At 35.5% G+C, this 21,138-nt stretch overlaps 1 protein-coding gene and 1 pseudogene across 4 annotated transcripts in view; one reads left to right on the top strand and one right to left on the bottom strand.

Annotated features, from left to right (window-relative positions):
• Nucleotides 1-21,138, bottom strand: part of Ppm1l (protein phosphatase, Mg2+/Mn2+ dependent 1L) — a 351,730-nt gene that overhangs the window by 152,997 nt on the left and 177,595 nt on the right. The window lies entirely within an intron of this gene.
• On the top strand, nucleotides 6,446-6,543 carry LOC147825313 (small nucleolar RNA SNORA70; annotated as a pseudogene).

Raw genomic sequence — 21,138 nt, 5'->3', positions numbered from 1 at the left:
AAAGTTATTCTGGATTCATTCAGCCATTCATTTACTTAAGAACTTTCTATTAGTTCTATAAACTATGACAAAAAATATATAATAAATTTTAAAAATTTATTACAGCAAAAAACATATTGCCACTAATCCCCTTCAAAATACTCCCCTTCACTTCAAACACAATTATCCCATCATTCTTGCCACTTTCTGAAGCAGTTCTGGTAGTCCTTTTGTGAGTGTCTTAGTTGTGCTGTCGTGGCTGCCTCGATGTCCTGAATCAATGCAAAATATTTATCTTTAATGGTCATTTTGACTTTGAAGAAGAGCCAGAAGTTTGCAATTCAAGCAATGAGGGGTGATCACAAAACATAGTGAATGTTTAAATTAAAAAATGTATTACAGTAAAAGACATTATTGCCATAATCTCAAAAACTCAAAATACTCTTGTTAAACACACTCATTCCATCATTCTTGGCAACATGAGTTTTACTGTAATAAGTTTTTAAAAATTTCACCAGATAATCCAAAGGCCTTAAATCTTGATGCATAATAACTTTTGTTTATTTAATAATTTTGGTTGAAATATATGCAGAATTTCATTACAAAGAACAAAAGGAACAATGATCACAAGTTAGTATCTTCTTTATAAGACAGGACCCTCACATCGCATAGGGATGCCCTCAGTTCCACTGGGATTTACTACCCCTATATTAAATGGTCCCATGTTGGGCTACCTTTAAAATCATGTCTTTGTCATTTGTAGTCTTGTCCCTTAACTTTTTATCAATGTTTCTGTGTAGGAATCCCTCTCCACCTGCCTTTTTGCTTTTAGTGCTGTGAACATGAAAGACAGACAACCAGACTTTAAAAATCATGTCTAAAATAAGAATATATTAAGCTCTGAGTGAGACTAAAGGAATTCTGTTCCTAAAGCACTGTGAGAGAGGAAGGAAGGATCATATGATTATCAGTGTTAACTACTTAGAGGTCACTCTGTTTACTGTCAATTGATTTATTATATCAAAGTAATCAAGGCCCAAAACACAAGATCTAAAAAGGTCAACAATACTGAAAGTGGAATTTTTTTTTTTTGCTTATATTCTTTTATTGGTACATTTTAGGTATACAATACGTTTGCATTTATCATTGGGTGCTTGTACCTGTACATGATGTGATCTTGGTTCCTATTTTTTCCCCATTACCCATGTGCCCTTCACCCCCTCCACCCTTCCCTATTTACATAGACTTTGTTTCCATTTTTTTCTTTTCTCATAATTTTTCTTTCCCTTCTTTCCTTTCCCCTTCCCCTCCCACTTCCCCTACCCCTTTAGACCTTTTCTTCCTATTTCAAATACCGAAGAGTTTCTCTAGTGTGAGAAACTGAAAGTGTAATTAAGGATTAAAACGATTAAAATCAAAAGAGGAATTATTTTCACTGACCTATGACTCTATTTGTTATATAACAGTGTAGGTTTAGATGAATCCATACAAATAGCTAGAGCTATCTATTTATAATGCTAATAGATTGAGAAAATTTTTAATACTTTACTTTTAAGCAATAGTGGAATTTTTAAATAAAATTTGTCCTACTAATTCATCTGTAGAGTGCCTACTTGATATAACTGAGCCAAACAGCACCATGTAAGCCTGTAAGTCAGTGAGAGCTCCGAGATAGAGAAAGAAGAGAAGTATAGTTCACGAAGTAGACACTCAAGCCGAACTTCTGACCGGAGATGCAGCAGGTCTCGGGACCACAAAAGATCACGAAGCAGGGAAAGAAGGCGAAGCAGAAGTAGAGATTGATGGAGAAGCAGAAGCCATGACAGATCAGAAAGAAAACATAGATCTCGAAGTCGGGATAGAAGAAGGTCAAAAGGCCGGGAACGAAAGTCCTATAAGCACAGGAACAAAAGTCGGGACAGAGAACAAGACAGAAAATCCAAGGAGAAAGCAGAAAAAAAGGGCATCTGATGATAAAAAAAAAAAAAGTAATGTGAAGTCCAGTAGTCGAGAGAAACAGAGTGAAGAAACAAACCCTGAATCGAAGGAAAGTGATACTAAGAATGAGGTCAATGGGACCAGTGAAGACATTAAATCTGAAGGTGTCACTCAGTCCAATTAAAACTGATCTGATAAGACCTCAGATCAGACAGAGGACTACTGTTCGAAGATTTCTTGAAAAATACTGAAAACAGAATAAAGTGAAGAGTGACATTAAAATGAGGTGAAAGAAAGCTATAGTGGAAAAAGTATAAAGCTCAGTTAGTTGTTTTTTGTATTTATTTTTTAATTAAAAATTAATTCAGGACTGATGTGACCTGCCAGATCTCAGAACATGTGTTAATAGCATATATGCCACTGAAAAACTTAGGTCTTGTATCATATTTTTTCTTTAAGACTTTTTAAGAAATATTACCTAAACATGTGGCTTGCTCAGTGTTTAATTGCAAGTTTTCATTCTTGGACTTTAAAAACAGGATTAAACGTTAGTATTCTTGTGAATCAGACTAAGTGGGATTCCATTTTTACAACTCTGCTAAACTTAGCCTTTGGATTTAGAAGTGAAAATAAAGTATCTCTGACTTTCTGTTACAGAATTGATTGTGTCATTAAAAGTTTTAGTATTAATCTTTTTCTAATAAAGTTATTGACTCTGAAAAAAAAAGTCAATGAGAGCTCATGATATATTATATAAAATTAGAAGACCAGAAACAAATGCCATTAGAAACATTCAAGAATCTAATTTCCTCTTGACCTCAGCACTTGTTCTCTAAACTGTTATGCCTGTATTCTTCTCCATGAAGTTTAGCTTGAAATAAGGTACAAAGATAGCATAAAAATAGCAGAATAGCAAGTGTTTATTTTATATAGCTTAAAAACTAAAGGCACTGGAAGAAAAAGGGTTCGTGTTACAGGTTTCTAAGTCAATTTTAACTTGCTAGCGGTCTGGTTTTTTTCTTTTTCCTACTTGGAAGATCTGACTCTGCCCTACCAAAAAGCTCCATGATCTTAATCATGCACATATTCAACCCAAATGCCTTTCAGATACCTAGAAATGTAATAAGAAGCATATGGAGGAAAAAGCAGTAGCTGAAATTAGAAGCATATGTTTCTCAAAGGAGCTGCCAGAAAAAAAATGAAATCTAAAACTGGCACTCAACTGGCAGCTGTCTAAAAAAAAAATTTAAGCATGTTGTAGAGTGTACTGAGAAGCGAGAGATGTAGCAGGCTTCATCATCAAATTTTGAGATTATGATAATTAAAGATAAAAGAAATATTTTAATGTTTATTTTTCTAGTATATATTTATTATTAAGCATTTTATTCTTCACAGTAACTATAGCAGTGTTCTAAACTTCACAAATTTTAATAACTATTTGCCAAATGAATCACTTCATAAAACTATCAACCAATCTGCTGTAATTACTACTTCTTCATCAATTTCTAAGTGACATATTTCAATATGAGCAAATAACTGACACAGATATTTACATTCTCACAGAAGATCCTAGGAGACATAAAGAAATGAATTGCTAGAACTCGTGGGATTTGAAGCCTTACTAGAGGAAAGGGAATGTCTTCAGAGAACTGACTCATGGTATTTTTGCCCTTACTTTAAAAGGTTTGTTCTCTCCAACACAGAATTATTTTAATGGAAAGTAGCTCGGTGCTTGCATAGAGTACTTAACCCTGGACAGAGAGACTTTAGTCAAGGAATGTGTTTTTTCCCTTTGATTAGTGGGTAGAATTAAAAGTTGTGTATGGAAGCCCTTTGTAAATGCAACACCAACAGATACAAAGGATTATTTCCTAGCCTGTAAGAGGTGGAGAGCCATGGATTTGCTCAGAAATGGCAAATAGATACTGCCTTGCATAATAATTTGCTTGAACTAAAAGCCTGAGAAAAAGGTTAAGCCTGGGCCGATGAAGAGGTTTACAGACTGAGTATTCCAGATGATCTCTAAATTCCCATTCAAGTTTCAGGATTTGTGGTTCTAGCTTTATCAAAACCACATATCTTATGGCTTTGCTTCCCAAGCCTTTTAAATTCTAACTCTCCTTTCTCACTACTGCTCTTGTTTGAACAAAGATTAATCTTGTAAATTCAAAAGCCTTTTCTACCAGCCTCTCCGCTTTCTCTCTTAAGTGCAGAGCTCCAACCTACACTTAGGGTTTCACGACTCCTTTTCCAACATTCCAAGAAGCAGAGAATTAGTACTGGTAGGGAATCAATGCCAAATGGTCCGTATGTTAGGAAATGGGATGATTGTTAAAGTTCTTGGGTTCACTCTACACTGCACTTTTGGATTCTTCTATTGCAATCAATAGGAGTAACAGGTCCTCCTTTGAAATACTGCTTCCAATATGCGATAAGGATAACTTACTTGAAAGAACCATTGCCCTATGGGGGTCTAGCCTAGAGAGCAAGGCTAATGCATTTCCCCCTTCTCTGTTGCAGGACAGTAAGGATAAAAATTAGAAGGTTGGATCCAGTGAAAGGGACCCATAGACACATCTTTTAGTCTAAGTCATATATCAGAAAGATAAAAGGAATACCCACTCACAAGTGGTTGAGGCCAGCACTAAAATAGTTTAAGTCAGCATGCTAGAATTAGGGCTTCTGCAGGGGGCTGTAAGGTCAAACTCCCACAACAATGAAGAGTGCGCATTTGGTAAGAAGATCTGCCAGGTGCAACTATCTACAGAACCTATGGCAAAACTAAAAGGCTGTGGTTGAGTACTGGGATCCTGCCTCACAGCCCCATTAAACTCTCCATCAGGGACACACAAATATCCTCACCCTGACAGTAATGTATTCCTACCAAGAATACATTCAACAGCATTGATCTTTAGTTAGATGTCTTACTTATATTCTGCCAAACTGAACTGATACAAAAGATGATGCTATTAGTATCAAAATAGTACAGCTGTGGTAGGAGAATATCAATTAAAATCCTAGTTGTCCATGAAGCATGTTCCTGCTAATCACACATGAAGACTAATTTTTCCTCATTACAGGTGACTAGGTACTAACCTATCCTGTTTTGTCATACTCCTTCATCTTCAAACAGGTATTTTTTAAAACCATAATGTTGAAGGAGTTTATTGGATAAAATAGTTCAAATTTCAGTTCCTGAAGCTCTGAGTTCAAGAAATGTTTTTGCCACACTGCACATCATCTTTGGTACCTGCTATAGCCTGCAACTAAGGTATCACATTTAAAAAGTTATTTCATTTTTCTGAAAAACAGAAGCACACAAAAAAATACTTTATAAGAGCTTACTTAGCACATTTAGTTATTAAGAAACATATTATATACATATACACAAAAACAAATAAAATTTAGGAAATAGCTGAATTTTTTTAAAGAAAAATGTTAGAATTAAATTGAAGATTGTTTTAAGTTTAAAAAACTATTTTAATGTTATATAAGTAGATATTAATAAAGAAAATACTAAAAACACTTCTTACTTTTATGAAAACATAAAATAAAATTTCATTACAAAATAATTTGAGAATAACAATGGCTGGAAGATAAAATGGGTAGAACTCTTGAAGAGATGGTCATAGGCAAGGACTTTCAGAACAGAACACCAGTGGCACAGGAAATAATATTGAGAATCAACAAATGGGATTGTAACAAATTAAAAAGCTTTGCCAAGCAAAGGAAACAACCAACAAAGTGAAGAGACAACTTACAGAATGGGAAAATTTTTTGCTAGCTATTCATTTCACAGAGGACTAATATCTAGAATATATATTAAAAACTCAACAAAAATTAGAGTCCCCTGGGCTGGGGATTTAGCTCAGTGGTTTCGCTGCCTGCTGTTCAAGCTCAAGGACCCAAGTTCGATCCCCGGTACCAAAAGAAAAAAAAAAAATTAGTCCCCAAAATAAAAGACCCAACCAAAAAAAATGGGCAAGTGAAATGTTTTGAATGTATTTCAAGATTGAGATGATCACTATTCCTGACAAGATTTGACACAACATGACAAGATCTACCATGACAAGAAATAAATTCTTCAGTTGTAGTGCCTTCCTTCCTCTCAGGATTAAGGATATCAACCAGGTCAGAGCATCACCTCAGCAGAAGGGGTCCCCTTCACATTTTTAGAGACCTAGAGTCTCTAAACAATTTGTAGACTCCCACAAATGCTGAAGACTCCCTCGGCCCACCTACAAACAGAATTTAAAGTTCTTAATGGGGGGCTAATTTACAAGTTAACATAGTTCTTAAGTTGTTTAAAAACAGTCCCAATGTTAACTTCTAAAAATTCTCCTTCCTTTTGGCTTCTATGACAACCATACTCCTGATTTTCCTCTTAGCTCTTTGATCTCTCCTTCTCACCTTTCTTTATGGCTTTTTGTCCATCTCCTCCTTAAATGGTTCTGTCATTGGCCTTCTTTTCAGTTTACATTCCCTTCATGGGAGAAGGCACATTTACTCTTGCAGCTTTAATAATTGCCTTTGGTCTATTGCACAATGGCTATAACTGCCAGTTCCTTGGTAGTATATGCATCCTGTTCCTTGTATGGATCACCCTAAGGGACTTTGGAGATGGCCATTACCAATAGATGTTAATGTCAGCTGTTTCCTATTTAGGCTTCAGACAAACATGTGGAATGCCTTCGGGAAACCCCAGGCATGGTTGCAGAGCTCACAATGGCCAAGTCATTGCATTTATCCACAATAAGATGCAGAACAAAGAGCAGGTGAATGAGACCCTATTCAGAGCCAAATTCAAGTACCTCGGCATCAGCAGATCCACATCTCAAAAAAGTAGGGCTTTACCAAGTTTAACACAGATGAATTTGAAGTCATGGTGGCTGAGAAGCAGCCCATCCCAGATGGCTATAGAGTCAAATAAATCTCTAATTGTGGTACCCACCCAAAGAGGTGGGCACTGCATTCACGAGGACTTCCATGGTGTTGCCCTTCCTTAATCACATCCACCAACAAATCCTACTTCGTGTCTACAAAAAAAGTACCTTATATTTCCAGATTTTTATCCAGAGCCCAGACAACTCCTGGTTTCCAAACTAAAATTTTTAGTGGCTCTATAAAGACATCTATATTAGACCAACACTCTAATACCTCAAATTCTATAAGCCTAAAATTATACTTTTTAACTTTCTTCCAGAACCACACTTTCCTTTTCTATTGCCTCTTAATTAATAGCATCACCTTCTAACAGTTACTCCAAACAAAAATGAACTCCTCTCCTTCTGCCAGCCTATTATCATCACCTATGATGTCTCATACATTGTGAGCTCCATTTCATTTCCATGGAATGACTTTTACACAAATTCTCCTCTTTATGCAAATCCTCTTCATCTCTACTACACTACTGCCAACAGCCTCTCTGTGCCGTTCTCTTACATCTCCAATTGATCACTTACTTTACCAGTACTTATCTCTTCTTTTCAAAAATAGTTCTTATAAACTATGTGGAAAACCTAAAGCTCTTAGCTCTCAGCTCTGGAACTTAACAATCCAACCCAGTTTCCGCTCATCAGCCTAATCTACCAAATCTTTTGAAGAACACTTCAATCTTGCCCTTGCTTGTACATGTAGATTCTGTTTTTAATGATTTTCCTCCTCACCTTAATGACTGTATTCTTATTCATCTGTGCCTTATTCATGCCATGCTCTTAGCCTAAAATAAATTCCACACTCCTTAACCATAATATTTTACTCAATATTTGAGATTCAGCTCAAACACAAGCTCCTCTGAGATCACTCACTGCACTCCCACTATTGCCTATGTTCCCAGAGTCTGTATGGGACTCTGTCCTTGGTTAGTTAATTGCTTATGTATTAATTTCCCTACATGGGGGTGAACTGCTTCAGAGCGAGGATTATGTCTTGGTAACCACCATTTCCTACATCATTTATCTCTGTATATTCACATTAAATAGACAGGCCTTCATTTACTTGGCAAATAAATTTCAACAATCCTCCTTGCTTCTGTGCTATGATTTCTATTACTATACAATAGTCTTTTAAATATTCTATACAATATTCCTTTTAAAAAGGAAGAAGTGATAATCAGATTATATATAGTCTACTCTCGTGTAGACTTAATTCAAATTTATGACTATAAAGTAGGGTTAAAGAAAATAGATTAGTAAGTATTCAACAAAAATGATTTGTTTGTGTGAACAATACTGCTTCCATTTCATACCATTCCAAATGTGATACAAATTCTTTCTTTGTTGGACATTTTAAGGTCAAATAACCACAGTAAAAGCTATAATCTATTATATTTTGATCATAACAGAATGTAATATAATCTAACCCTTCAAAAAGAAGATCTACAACCACATTTCTTGAAGAATTGATGGTTACCAATATGGATTCAAGTAAGCAAAAAGACTAGCAAAAACTCAAAACTGTTAAAGTTAGATAGTTGGGTTAGACAGATTTCTACTGGTATAACACAATACCCAACATAAGTAAGTTAAAGGTTTATTTTGAGAAAGGGTTTATTTTGGCTCACAGTTTCAGAGGTTTCAGTACACGATTAGTTGGCTCCATTGTTTTTCAGCTTGTGGCAAGGAAGAAGATTGTGGCAGGGAGTGTGTGGTGGAACAAAGCTGCTGACTTCATGGAAGCCAGGAAGTGAAAAACAGGAAGGAATGGGGTTCCAGTATCCCTTTCAAGAGGATGCCTCAAGTGATCTAGCTTTTTCCTACTAGGCACACCTCCTAAGGTCCTATCACTTCCCAACTATACCATCATCTAAGGACCAAGCATTTAAGATATAAGGTTTAGGGGGATGTTTAAGATCCAAACCATAGCAAAAATGGGTACATGCAAACACATTCATATTCATCACAGGCAATACAAACAAAAATAATTCCTTCTTTGCTGAATATTTCTCTTTTGCCCATCCAGAATCATTCTCCACTTCTGTCTTCTCTGCTGGGTTAGGCACTGAGATCCTGACCTGCACAGCCTGCATCAAGTTCCCTTGTCTTCTGTCTTCTCATTGGGTTTGGCCAATGGGAGGCAAGCGATCAGAAAGTAGGCAGAAAGCAAAATTGGTATATTTATCTCCTTGGAGTCTCTCTACCAAGCCACATACAGTGAGTGGGTTCCTGCTCTAGTTAAGTAGTACCTCTCTCCTATCTTCAGCTCTTGATGGTTTCCAATAGCTTGATTCCCTCCTTTTTGCCTTTCAGGCTTGGGCATGTTCATAGGCCAGGGTGCTTCACTATCCCTTTTTTATTTATTTTTTACTCTGCCACACCTTTGTAAGCAGTCATTCATTATAGTGACAATAACTGAAAATCAAATTGGCAAGATCATTTATGTTGAAGAAAATATGAGATGTCAACAATTAAATGTAACACACTCATACCTAAGAAGGAAAATAATATATTGCCATTTAAAAGAAATGATGTACATAACAAAAGCATAAACTTGAGAGAAAAAGAAAAATACATCCAGACAAGTTTTCTCTAAGTAATATTACAATAAATTCTTGAGCACAGATTGTTTATTCTTAGTTTTTAATGTGATCTGCTATAACTGCTTTTAAAAATCTAGGTAGCTTTAATAAAGAGAAGTTAAAGAAAAGTAAATAGCCTGAAATTAATATTGATAAGAAAATTTTCTTTAATCTTCATTCTAAGCTACTTATTTCTCATTGTTTACATTTTTACAAAGCCCTGTTGTTATAACCTAAGAGAGTATCTCAAACGTATTTTTAATGCCCTCTGCATTCCATAGAAATGCTATTTTCACTCTCTCCAAGTATGTATTATGTTCTGCCCCTAAAACACATAGAGTGGTGGGCAGTCCCTAAAGTGATTCCCTGGCTCCTGGTAATTACGCCCTTGCACAAATACTCCCCTTGAATATGGGCTACACCAAATCACTTGCTTCTAAAAAATGGAATATGACTGAAACGATGACTCTGAAATTACAAAATGACTATTAGTCTAATCTTGGGTACTTGATCTTGCTTTCTTTTTTACATTGAAGGTTCTGAAGCCAATTACCATGATGTAAGTGGCTCTATGGAGGTCTATTCAGCAAAAAACTGAAGGAGCCCTCCTTCTAACACAGTGTTAAGAATTAAGGCTTTCCATCCAACAGCCCATATGAATTGAATTCTGTCAACAATCACAAATGAGCTTTGAAGTAGTGTCCTCTACCCCCAGTCAACCCTTCAGATGAGCCTTCAGTCAAGCCAAAACCTTGACTGTAACCTCGTGAAATATCTTGAGCCAGGAAACTCAAGTAAGTTATGCCTAATCCACAAAAGCTATGAGATAATGTTTGCTGTTTTCAGCTGATAATGTTTAGGGTAGTTTGTTATGCAACAATAGATAACGAATATATACATTGATCTAGACATCAAGTTCCTTTCTTAAAAACTGATATTTTTATAGAAATACAATCTGTAAAAACTAACAGAAGAGTATCAAGAGAAGGAAATACAACTTTAAACATCAAAATACCTAGTCATTCTTCACACACAAAAAAGATATTAATGTTAAGAAGGGACAGAAAATTTGAAAGAAATCTAGCTAAAATTGTTCAGTTGTTCAGTGAATAGAAGCTCAGGAGAAAATAAAAGAAATCAGAAGCTAAAGGAAAAAAATGAAAATCAGAGTTAAGATTTTTAAAGGTTTAAATAAGAAATTAAAATATGAAGCATTCAAGTAGGAAGAGGAAATTATCAGGGGGGCAGAGATGTGCTATTTTTTAAATTTAAAAAAATTTTTTCCTTAGCTCTTTTTTTCCTGTCACAAAACAAATAGGAATAGGGCTAGCCAATACTAGAACTTAACAGAAAACTGTATTGGATTAAGGAAAGGGAAAAAATAATGAAAGGTAACATAAAAAGTTAGATGGGTTTCAAACTGTAGGTTTTGATGACTTGCTTTTTGTTACTAGAAGAAATCTGTCTCTTGACAATTACTTATTATAATTGTTTAAAACAAAGGACCTACAATGTATAGAAACTATAAATACATTACAGTTATAATTTTAATTATAACCACTAAAAAAGATAGTCCTAGAAGCTACTGATTTGCAAGCTTAACTTCAACGATGGAAAGAATGTACCCTACAAAGTAGTTTTAAGAAAATATATGCCTCAGAACTATTAGATGGACAGGCAAGCAACTGCAAGGTCAATATTACAAGCTTATCAGTGAATCTGTGTTAATCCATAGGAATGTAGTGTTCCCAGATGAGCAAGATTCTGTTTGGAGCATATTGAGATTGAGAATGACCAAATGGCAGAACATGCTATTTATAGTTAGAACACAGTATCAAAGTACAGCCAAAATAGGAAGAAGATTTATTCAGAGAGACACTGTTATACATTAGCTTGGTAGGAGAAATGCAAAAAGAAATCCAAAAGAATAACCTTATATGCAGCTACATTTGCAAATCACAGTCAAAATTATACTTAATATCCCATAGAAAGACTCATGAAATCAAAGACTGCAATATTTCTCAGTGAATTCGATTCTGTCAGTCTTTTCTATAGCACTAGAATAGGCCTTTATTTTATACTGCAAACCAAATAAATAAGTTGGATCATGTAAAAAAACCATATATTTTTCAATACCAAAGTCACACCCTGAATGGCAAGAGGCTCACAAGAGAAGCACATAGCAACTGAGATGACTGAGGAACAGCAAGTTCATATCTCACATCTCAGGCTTGCTCCAGAAATAGCATAAAGAATCACTCAAATCATGAAAGATGTTCTCCCTCCACCCATTCCACTCTAGCCCTTTCTCTCTCCATTTCCATAATAAAATGTTCATATGATAATAAGCAACTGCAATTGAACATGTTGGAAAAGCTGTAGTTACACACTGAGGTTGAAGTGATAGTCACACTCTTGCCACCTGTTTCTCTTCCATACTGGAATTATAATAAATACTCACCTCCTATGAGGAACAATCATAACAAAAGGAATGAAAACATCATTGCTCTAAAAGTAAAGAGAACTAGACTACAGAAAAGATTTACCCTGTACTAGTTTGTTAATGTGAGTACATGCTATAAATTTTCTAGACCTCAGCTTTCTCTTCTTAAAAATAAAAGCATGTTATTATAGATTACAATCTCTCTAAGGTAATTTTCAGCTCTGGATTATGTCTCAATTTCCATCTACATCATGATTTAAAATCTCTTTTTTCCTAGTACTATAAAGAATCTCTTATGAAGTATTACAGAATGGGCTCTGAAGTCTAGTAGACCTGGATTCAAATTCCAAAGCTGTCATTTTCTCACTGTGACAAGTTTCTAACCTTTTTTGTGCTCTTTTCCCATCTGAAATGAGGATGTTAATATCCTTTATGCAATCAACTGCTACCATGTCTAGGACATTGTAAACTCTAGATGAACGCTGTTGTTGATAACAATGACGTTAATTTTATTAATTGTCTGGTTAGGGTGAAACCCCAGGCCTTACCCTCAGAACAAAAGAATAGAAAGCAAATGATTCCTAGGATATCAAACTAACACCAATGCTTCATTACTGCCTCACACCAATTCATGAAATATTCTACATCAAATCCTATCCAAGGTATCATTTCTATTCTGGGCTTCACAGTCTAGGACAAGCTACCAACAGTGGCCTATGCTTACACAGAAATAGAAAGCCTGTTTAAAACTGAGCTCATCTGCTTATATGAGAAAAAGTCAAAAAGGCTATCTGAGATCCTACTACAAAAATCACAATCCTCATCAAATATTTTTAAAAATAAAGTTTAAAGGTAGATTTAAAGGTAAAAGAAGGACTAGAGAAAGAAAAGCCTAGAATTAAAACTTTGTTACAAGGATAAGTACCAGAATTTATGTGCCATATAAGTTAATTAAAAATAAATTATTTGAAGAGGTATTATAAGAAAAAACATAATTAGTATGTTTCTTTTGGTTAACTTATGTCCTTCAAAGTGTAATTTATCCCAAAACAGAACCACTCAAAACTTGGAAAATATAACAGTGAAACTAGAATGAATGACAGTGTTGTTGAAGCCTATTCTAATGGATACTAACCCAAGAAAAATCTTGTTCTTACATAATATAAAGATATTATATATTCATTTTGTGAAAGAAAATAAATGTATTTGGCTGCTAAACTGCTTTAGCCAATGAGATTTCCATTCACTTCAACTCTGGAACACTTTCTATTGGCCCATCTTACCTATTTCCTCTAAGTGGCATGTATTTTGATATATTTTATCCATATAATATGCTTTTCTAAATGTCAATCCATAATTTGTTGGTTAACTTTTACTTTATCATAGCTAATAGAAAATAAAACTTAATTTCAAAAGAAAATAAAGGTAAAAATCAATAAATATCTCCAAGCACTTATCTTAATTTGTCTTAGCTTTCTGAAGGGGAGAGAGGGCTCAGTTAAAATGCAATTGCCAGGGGGCCTTGGTTTCCTAGATTCATTTCAAGGACACTAAAAGTTTTGCCAATTTAAAGCACTTGAACTAATAATAAATACCAATAAACTGTAACAATACAAACAAAAAACAATAAATGCATCGATTAATTTTTGAATAAAAGAAAAAAAGAATAAAAACAACAAAACTTTTCCACGATTAATTTCTACAGTTTGACAACAGGAAAATCTAAGTATGTACTGTTCCTGAGGATAGAGTTCTGAACCTAGAATTTGAAGACCTAATTGTATTTCTGACACAGCCTCCATAGGAGTGGAATGTTTATTTAAGCAGTGACCTTAGAACATGAACATCCATTTAAGTTCTCTATGCCTCAGCTTCCTTTGCAATCTTACCCACAGATTGCAAAGATCAGACAGAATGAGAAGTTCATTAGAAAGATGTTCAAATAGAGTAAAGAAAAGAGAGGAACAGTACATATATTAAGCTGTAAGTTATGCACCTCTTCCTCTATAGAGCAGTGATCCTCAGATTTTAGCACGCATCAGAGTCACCAGGAGACTGACTGGCCCTTCCACTCCTGGTCTGTGGGAGATGGACTCACCGTTATTTTCACATGGAGGACATACTAAACACAGAAGTCCTCCCCTCTGCCAAGTAAAATATGGCTTTCTAACAAGTTTCCCGGTGAGGCTGATGCTGGAGCAACTAATCAGGAGATGGCACTGAAAATACTGTTGTGTAATATCCACAGCATTCCATATCCATTATCCAAATGCCTTCATACCAAGAAGGGTTAGGGTGGTGTACATACCAGCAATCAAACAAATTCTTGTCCATCCACATAATATCCTCTAACTTTAATTTTCCCTCTAACTTTATTTCAATTAATTTCTTAATACCTCAGAGTCTTTTCCTTATAAAGCAAAAGATGAATCCTTTTATTACCTTCTTTCTTATAAACTCTTAGATCTTTTCATTATTTGTTTTTCCTGCAAACTCTAAGCAGCAAGTTGTTTTCTGCTTTTTGTTGTTGCTGTTTTTCTCTCAATACTGGGGATTGAACCCAGGTCCTTCACAACTGAGCTGCATCCACAGTCCTAGTTTTACTTTTTATTTCTGAAATAGGGTCTTACTAAATTCCCTAGGCTGCACTCACATTTGTGATCCTCCTGTCTCAATCTCCCAGAGTGCTAAATTGCAGGCATATGCCAGGCAAGTTTCTTAATAAAATTGATTAGCTTTTTGTAGACAGCCTCTCTCTTATTAATTTTTATGAATTCAAACAGCTCACAAAAATACATACATGGCACCTACCTTCCCTTTTCTGAATATGCTAATGTCAGTGCTGCAGCACTTCAATATGAAGAAAGTTAGTAAACATAGGTAGTCTTCACATTATTTTTGAACTTTTATATTTTGCTTAAGCATATGCTATAAAGAAACTTAACTGCTCCCCTTCAATCACATATATATATTTTCTGATATAAAAATAACATTTATATTAGAAAAAGTTAAAAATACAGAAACATGTAAAGCAATCAATCGAAATCAACTATAATCCTTTTGCTTAAAAATTGCTACATTGAAATTTTTGGTGTTTCTTCTTCCAGTTTCTTTAATGCATATAAAGATTATACTAGGTAATATTTTACATTCATTTTCCCCTAGCTAACAAATCGTAAGAATATAAATATTTTTTAAAGTTACTTAACAGCTACATAATATTTTCATATGGATGAGGAATAATTTACCAGTACATATTATCTAGAGCAGCATCATGACACCTACAGGGTGAATCAAGCCTTAGCCTCAGTCTACACAGGAAAATATTTTACTCAATGCTTATTTCTTTTAATTTAATTTAGTTAGCACACATTTGCAGTACATAATGATTACATTCATCATGAGGATTTGGTACATGTACACAACACATCTTATTTCTTTTTCTTCATCTCCTTCCTCTCCCCCCTTAATCCCCTTCCCTTATGGGGAGACCTGTCTCCCTGTTTCCTATTATCTTTTATTTTGCTCTATAATTTATATTTTGGGTTTCTCATATAAGAGACATCATGCAATATTTAAGCTTGCGCGTCTGAGTTATTTCACTTAACATTATGGTCTTAAGGTACGCCCATTTTCCTACAAAAGACTCAACTTATCTTTCTTTATGGCAGAGTATGCCATTGTGTATAAATATCACATTTTCTTTATCAATTCATTTTTTGATGGACATACAGGCCACTTCCAAGATTTAGCTATTATGTATTGCTTCTAGAGGGTCTTAGCAATGCCTTTTCAAAACAACACAAGCTGCCGAACTCACTATAATCGTGTTAAAAGTTTATTCCCCCACTGATATCAACCAATGCTTATTCAGAGTAGCATCATCCAAGATAATTTTTCTTTTTCCTTCAATTTGAGACAAAGATAGAAATAAGCTCCTGATTAGAAAGATGAATGGCTGGCTGGATGGATGCATGGATGCATGGATGAACAGAATTTTATGAAGACAAATATAAGTATAAATATATACCAATAGCAAAAATATATTTTATAGTATTATATATCTATTCATATATCCTAATTTCTCTTTGACTTATTGTCTCTCTCTCTCATTAAAATATGAACACCTTGACAACAAGTGGTATATCTTATCCAATTTTATCCCTCCTCTTTGCATATACACACATATCTAGCACAATGCTTGATATATGATATACCCTAAATAAATGCTTATTGAATAAAAAATTATAATCAGTCACAGAAAATACAATATTTTAAAATAAATGTCATTTATTAAATACCTACTATGATAGTTCAATTTTATGTGTCAACCTGATTAGGCTATAATAATCAGCTATTTGGTCAAACAAAAGTGTAGGTGTTGTAAAGATGTTTTATAGATGTAAGCAGCATCACAATCACATGACTTTAAGTAAAAGATATTACTCTATTATAGGGATAGGCCTTATCCACTCAGTTGCAGGTATTAAAAGCAAAAATTGAGTTTCCCTAAGGAAGAAGAAAATCTTCCTCAAGACTGCAACAACAATGAAAAAATCCTACTTGAGTTCCCAGTCTACTACCCTGTCCTGTAGATTTTGTTCAGGTCCCAGACTCACATACACCAATTCCTTATAATAAATTCTTTTTTTTTTTTTGGTGGTACCAGGGATAAAACTCGTGTCCTTGCGCTTGTGAGGCAGGTGGCAAATAAATTCTTAATACACACACACACACACACACACATATAATGTTATTCTATTTCTTCTCCAGAGAAACTTGACTGATATAGCTACTATTTCACATCTAAATTTGGGCAATGAATTGCCAATCATTGTCTCTGGTCTGCACAAGAATTTCCCAAGATGGGCATTATTATGTATCTTTTCATAGACACAAACATAAGGCATAGAGAAGTTGATTAAATTGTCCAACATCCCACAAGTAAATTCACAGGGAGCAAGTCTGGGTCTAACCTTACTTAACTCCAAAATCCATGCCTTTCTCTCTAGCTTTCCCTTTTAGTGTAATGAGATGTTACCTCAAGCCTCTTAATTCTGTAACTTTTCAGACTCTAAAATTCAGTACCAGTGCAGACACTGAAGCATCTTACTGAGTGTACGTACCAGAGTGTAGGAAAGGAAGGGTCATCCAAAACTAACAAAGCAAAGGCAGCTTACAGAGATGTGTCTTTTGTGCCTGATGGTTAAATCTAAAAGCTAAATATATACATAACGAAATACATAAGCAACAATGTTTTCACTTTTAGAACATGATAACTCCACATTCAGAAAGATTATAAAACATGCAAAACAATTTACTTTGATGCTAGTATCATAGAATAGTTTGAGAACTGACTCCAAACATCTAGTCAATGGAGATCATTGGTCTTATTTTAACAACAACAAAAACGGAAAAGTAAAATAGGTGCCATATATAAAGACAGCTCACCTCCCACTTCTATGCTGCAACAGAATGTTTCAAGCTCTCTTGTCAACTATTTCTTTGTAGTATGGAGCAAGTTAAGGAGAATGTTAACTTTCTAACATCTCTGCATAGCTGCCTTCCCTTTTCTACTTGTGCTTCTTCCTCTGAATTTTCTGTGATACTAAGAGGGAATGTTCTAAGATGATTTTCAAATGTGAAACAAGAAGACTGAGTTCTTCAAGAGAAAAATGAATTTTACTCTACCCTTTAGGGATACTAAAGTGGCAATCATTCCTACCAAGTTTATTTCTGCTATACATTCATAGATGTGGTTTCCAAATTCCAGAGCTGTGGAATCATTGCAATAGATTCTGAAACCCCATATGTACTAAGCATTGTCATTAAACTTGATAAATTAAAACACATGCATAGAAATGATTAATTTTTCAAAGTGAAAGATGGGGTTGTGAATGACCAAATCCAAATATATCTTAGGTATTTTGGCGGGGGGGGGGGGGGTACCAGGGATCAAACTCAGGACCTTCCTTCCACTTACAAAGCAGGTGGCAGCCCCACTGAGCTAAATCCCCAGCCCTTTATTTTAAAGATTAAGAATTTAGCCTACATATTTACAGTGGACCCTTGAGTTACAACCAGATTGACATACAAACAACTTGGGTTAGACCAGAATTTACTTTAACTTATGACCAAAGTCTTGAGTTATGATCTGAATGCTGGCCACTTGTGCTTCCAGGTGATCTCAGATACAGATTTAACCCTTAAAGAGTCCTGGAAGGAACATTACAAACCCTTTCCTGTTTGGGGTTAACTAAGAAATCCTGGGACAATGTGTCTCCAAGGACACTGATATCTGCCTGTGTATAAGAGAGAGACTTTGAAGGCTGTATAGAGGATCCTGAGCCTTCAACTGACCAACTTGAGTTACAACCAGCCTTTGAAAATGAATTGAGTTCACAAGTCAAGGGTCCACTGTACCTACCAATTTCTCCAAGATCTTACAGAAATGATTAATACAGAAATAATTTAAAAAGGAAATATAGCACTGAAAATTAAGAAACTAGCTAGGCATGGTGGTGCATGTGTGTAATTCTAGCACTTGGAAGGCTGAGACAGGAGAATCATCGTGAATTTAGAGTGTGGGCTGGGCACAACTGACTTTTACTTAGTGAAATAGATGCTGACTGGCTTGTGTGTTAGATAATGGGCTAGAGAAGGCCAAAGATGCACGTAAAGAAACCAGCCAGGATGCTATGTAATAAAAACAACAGATGGACCCGCGCCTCCAAGCAAGGAGCGAGCAGAAGATTAGGACTTCAGCCAGGTGGAGCTGAAGCTGTTGCCCGCCGCGCCCACCCTGTCTCTGGCCTCCTGGCTGCATTGGTAACTGGTTCTACACTGCAGAGGCACAGGGGGTCAGGAAGGCCATTGTCTTGAGCTCCAGAAGATAGAGCAGAAGTGAACAACAGAAAGAGGGCCTTTCTCGGGCTCCTTGATGAAAACTGAAGCCCACTGGAAAAGTGAAGAGAATCTCTGCAATAAAGGCACACCACACCACCATAGTTGGTAAATTGGAGGGATTATCACCTCCCATAGGAACCTGGATTACCTTAAGGGGAAGGGCAGTTAGAACCTGCAGTAGAACCTTGCAGAGTTCAACCCTGCAGCAGGGCAGGGAGATCAACTTGGGACTTGAAGCCAGAAATCAGCCTGAATCTCACAGTTCTGCTACTGGCTTGCTGAGACTAACTGACTTATAGCTGCACACTGCTGTCCACGTTGTCTACTGTGACAGCAGAGACATTTCCTGAAGGAGGCCCTTAATTTTTAGTCTTTGTTATTCTCAAAATTATTATTTTTTTCTCATATTTTTAATTTTTTTCTACTCTTTTCAAATTTTTCTTTTTTCCTTTTCTCTTTCTTCTTTTTCTTTCTTTTCTTTCTCTCTCTCTCCACATCATTCTTCATCTCCCTTTTTGTTCCTCTTCTGGCCCTAATTCAGATTTCTTCTTTATTTTTCTTTTCTTCTCTTTTTCCTTTTCGCATTTGTCACTAGTTTTAAAGGAAAGTAAATACAGTTTCTAGCCTCTCTCTTGCTGTTAGGTTCTTCTGTTCTCGTCTCTGTTCTTTCATTCTGTCTTTTTCTCTTGTCTTCAACAGTTTCCTAGAGTTTGTGTGATCTTCCTCTGTCTTCTGGCTTCACTACTAACCTTTCCCTATTCTTCTACCTATCTATCCCTCCTTCCCCAACTCCTTCTAAGTCCCCATCCTGAAGGGTAAAGTTGCTATATTGAAGAGTTTATTCGCTAAAAACATTTTGTGCTGGTCCTCGATTTTAATTATTTCACATAGTTAAAAGTGACACATTAATAACTACCACAAATTGTTATTTTCTAAGCTGTGCTTGATGCTATTTTGTTGCTGATTACATCACTTAGGCTAAGGTGTTGTGACTGATCTAATCAGTTGTCCTTCCTGGTATAAGGAAAATGAGATCACTTCAGAGTCATTAGAGACTCAAAGCCTAAAGACCAGCTATATCTGGAAGACACCTCTGAAAAGCAATCATTCCATAAGGGTTCAAATACAAGCAACAAAGATACTTACAATAACAATATCAAAGTATCAACCCAGGAATTATACCAAGGGCAGTACCAATGACAAAAATAGAAATGAAGAGATATTTAAGCAAGGTACAAACCCAGACTTCCAGCCCAAGAAAGGCAAATTCTGGGGGAAACGAGATGGAAAAGTCTGATAATCAACCTCCTGGACACCCTGAACTGATAGCACAGGAAGGAACAAAACAGATGAATGAGGCTCTAGAAAAATTCAAAGCAGAAATAATCTCCCAGATAACTACAGAAATGGTGAGCAGAATGAAAGACAGGAGTAGAGACTCTAGAAAAGAAACAGATAAAAAAAAAATAGATGAGTTCAGGAACATGATGGAAACCATGAATGCCCAACATAGGAAAGAAATGGAAACCACGAATGCCCAACAGGAACAAAATGGAATCCATGAAACAGATTTGAACAGATATCCAGGAGATTAAAAACTCTATTGAAAGCATACCCAGCAGGCTGAGTCACTCTGAAGACAGAATATCAGATATAGAAGACAGGATGGTAGTCAGTGACCATGAAAAGAGAGATCTCTTAAAAATAGTAAGGGACCATGAGAAATCAATCAACAGCTGCTAGATTATGCAAAGAAGAATAATATAAGACTGATGGGAGTCTATGAAAAAGCAGAAGAAAGTACAAATGATATAAAAAAAAAAAAAACTGTTGAGAATTAATGACAGAAAACTTCCCAAACAGAGCAAAAGAATTTGACATACACATAAGTGAGGCATATAGGCCTCCAAGAACCCATGATCAAAAATAATTTATACCTACACATATAATAATCAAGATCCCTGAAACCCAACAGAAGAACAAAATACTACAAGCAGTTAGAGAAAAGAAACAAATCACATGCAAAAGAAAGCCCATCACAATCACAGCAGACTTTTCAACACAAACCATCAAGTCAAGGAGAGCCTGAAGTGAGGTATTTCATGACCTAAAAGAAAACAAGCTCCAACCTAGACTGATGTATCCTGCAAAACTATCCTTCAAAATTGATGGGGAAATAAGATACTTCCATGACAAAGAACACCTGAGAAACTTCATGAATACCAAACCAGCACTCCAAACAATTCTCAACAATATCCTAGAAAAAGACAATGAAAGTCACAACTCGATGGGGCCCAACAGAGCAAATTCACCAGGGAAAGCAAGTTATTAAAGGAGAGGGAAAAAATAAAAAAGA

The sequence above is a fragment of the Heterocephalus glaber genome, unplaced genomic scaffold (assembly GCF_053883595.1).
Source record: "Heterocephalus glaber isolate CG9 unplaced genomic scaffold, H.glaber_assembly_v1.0 deba00001504, whole genome shotgun sequence".
NCBI classification, from domain to species: domain Eukaryota; kingdom Metazoa; phylum Chordata; class Mammalia; order Rodentia; family Bathyergidae; genus Heterocephalus; species Heterocephalus glaber.
Note: the sequence above shows the minus strand (reverse complement) of the source record. Positions and strands in the feature narration are given on the sequence as shown.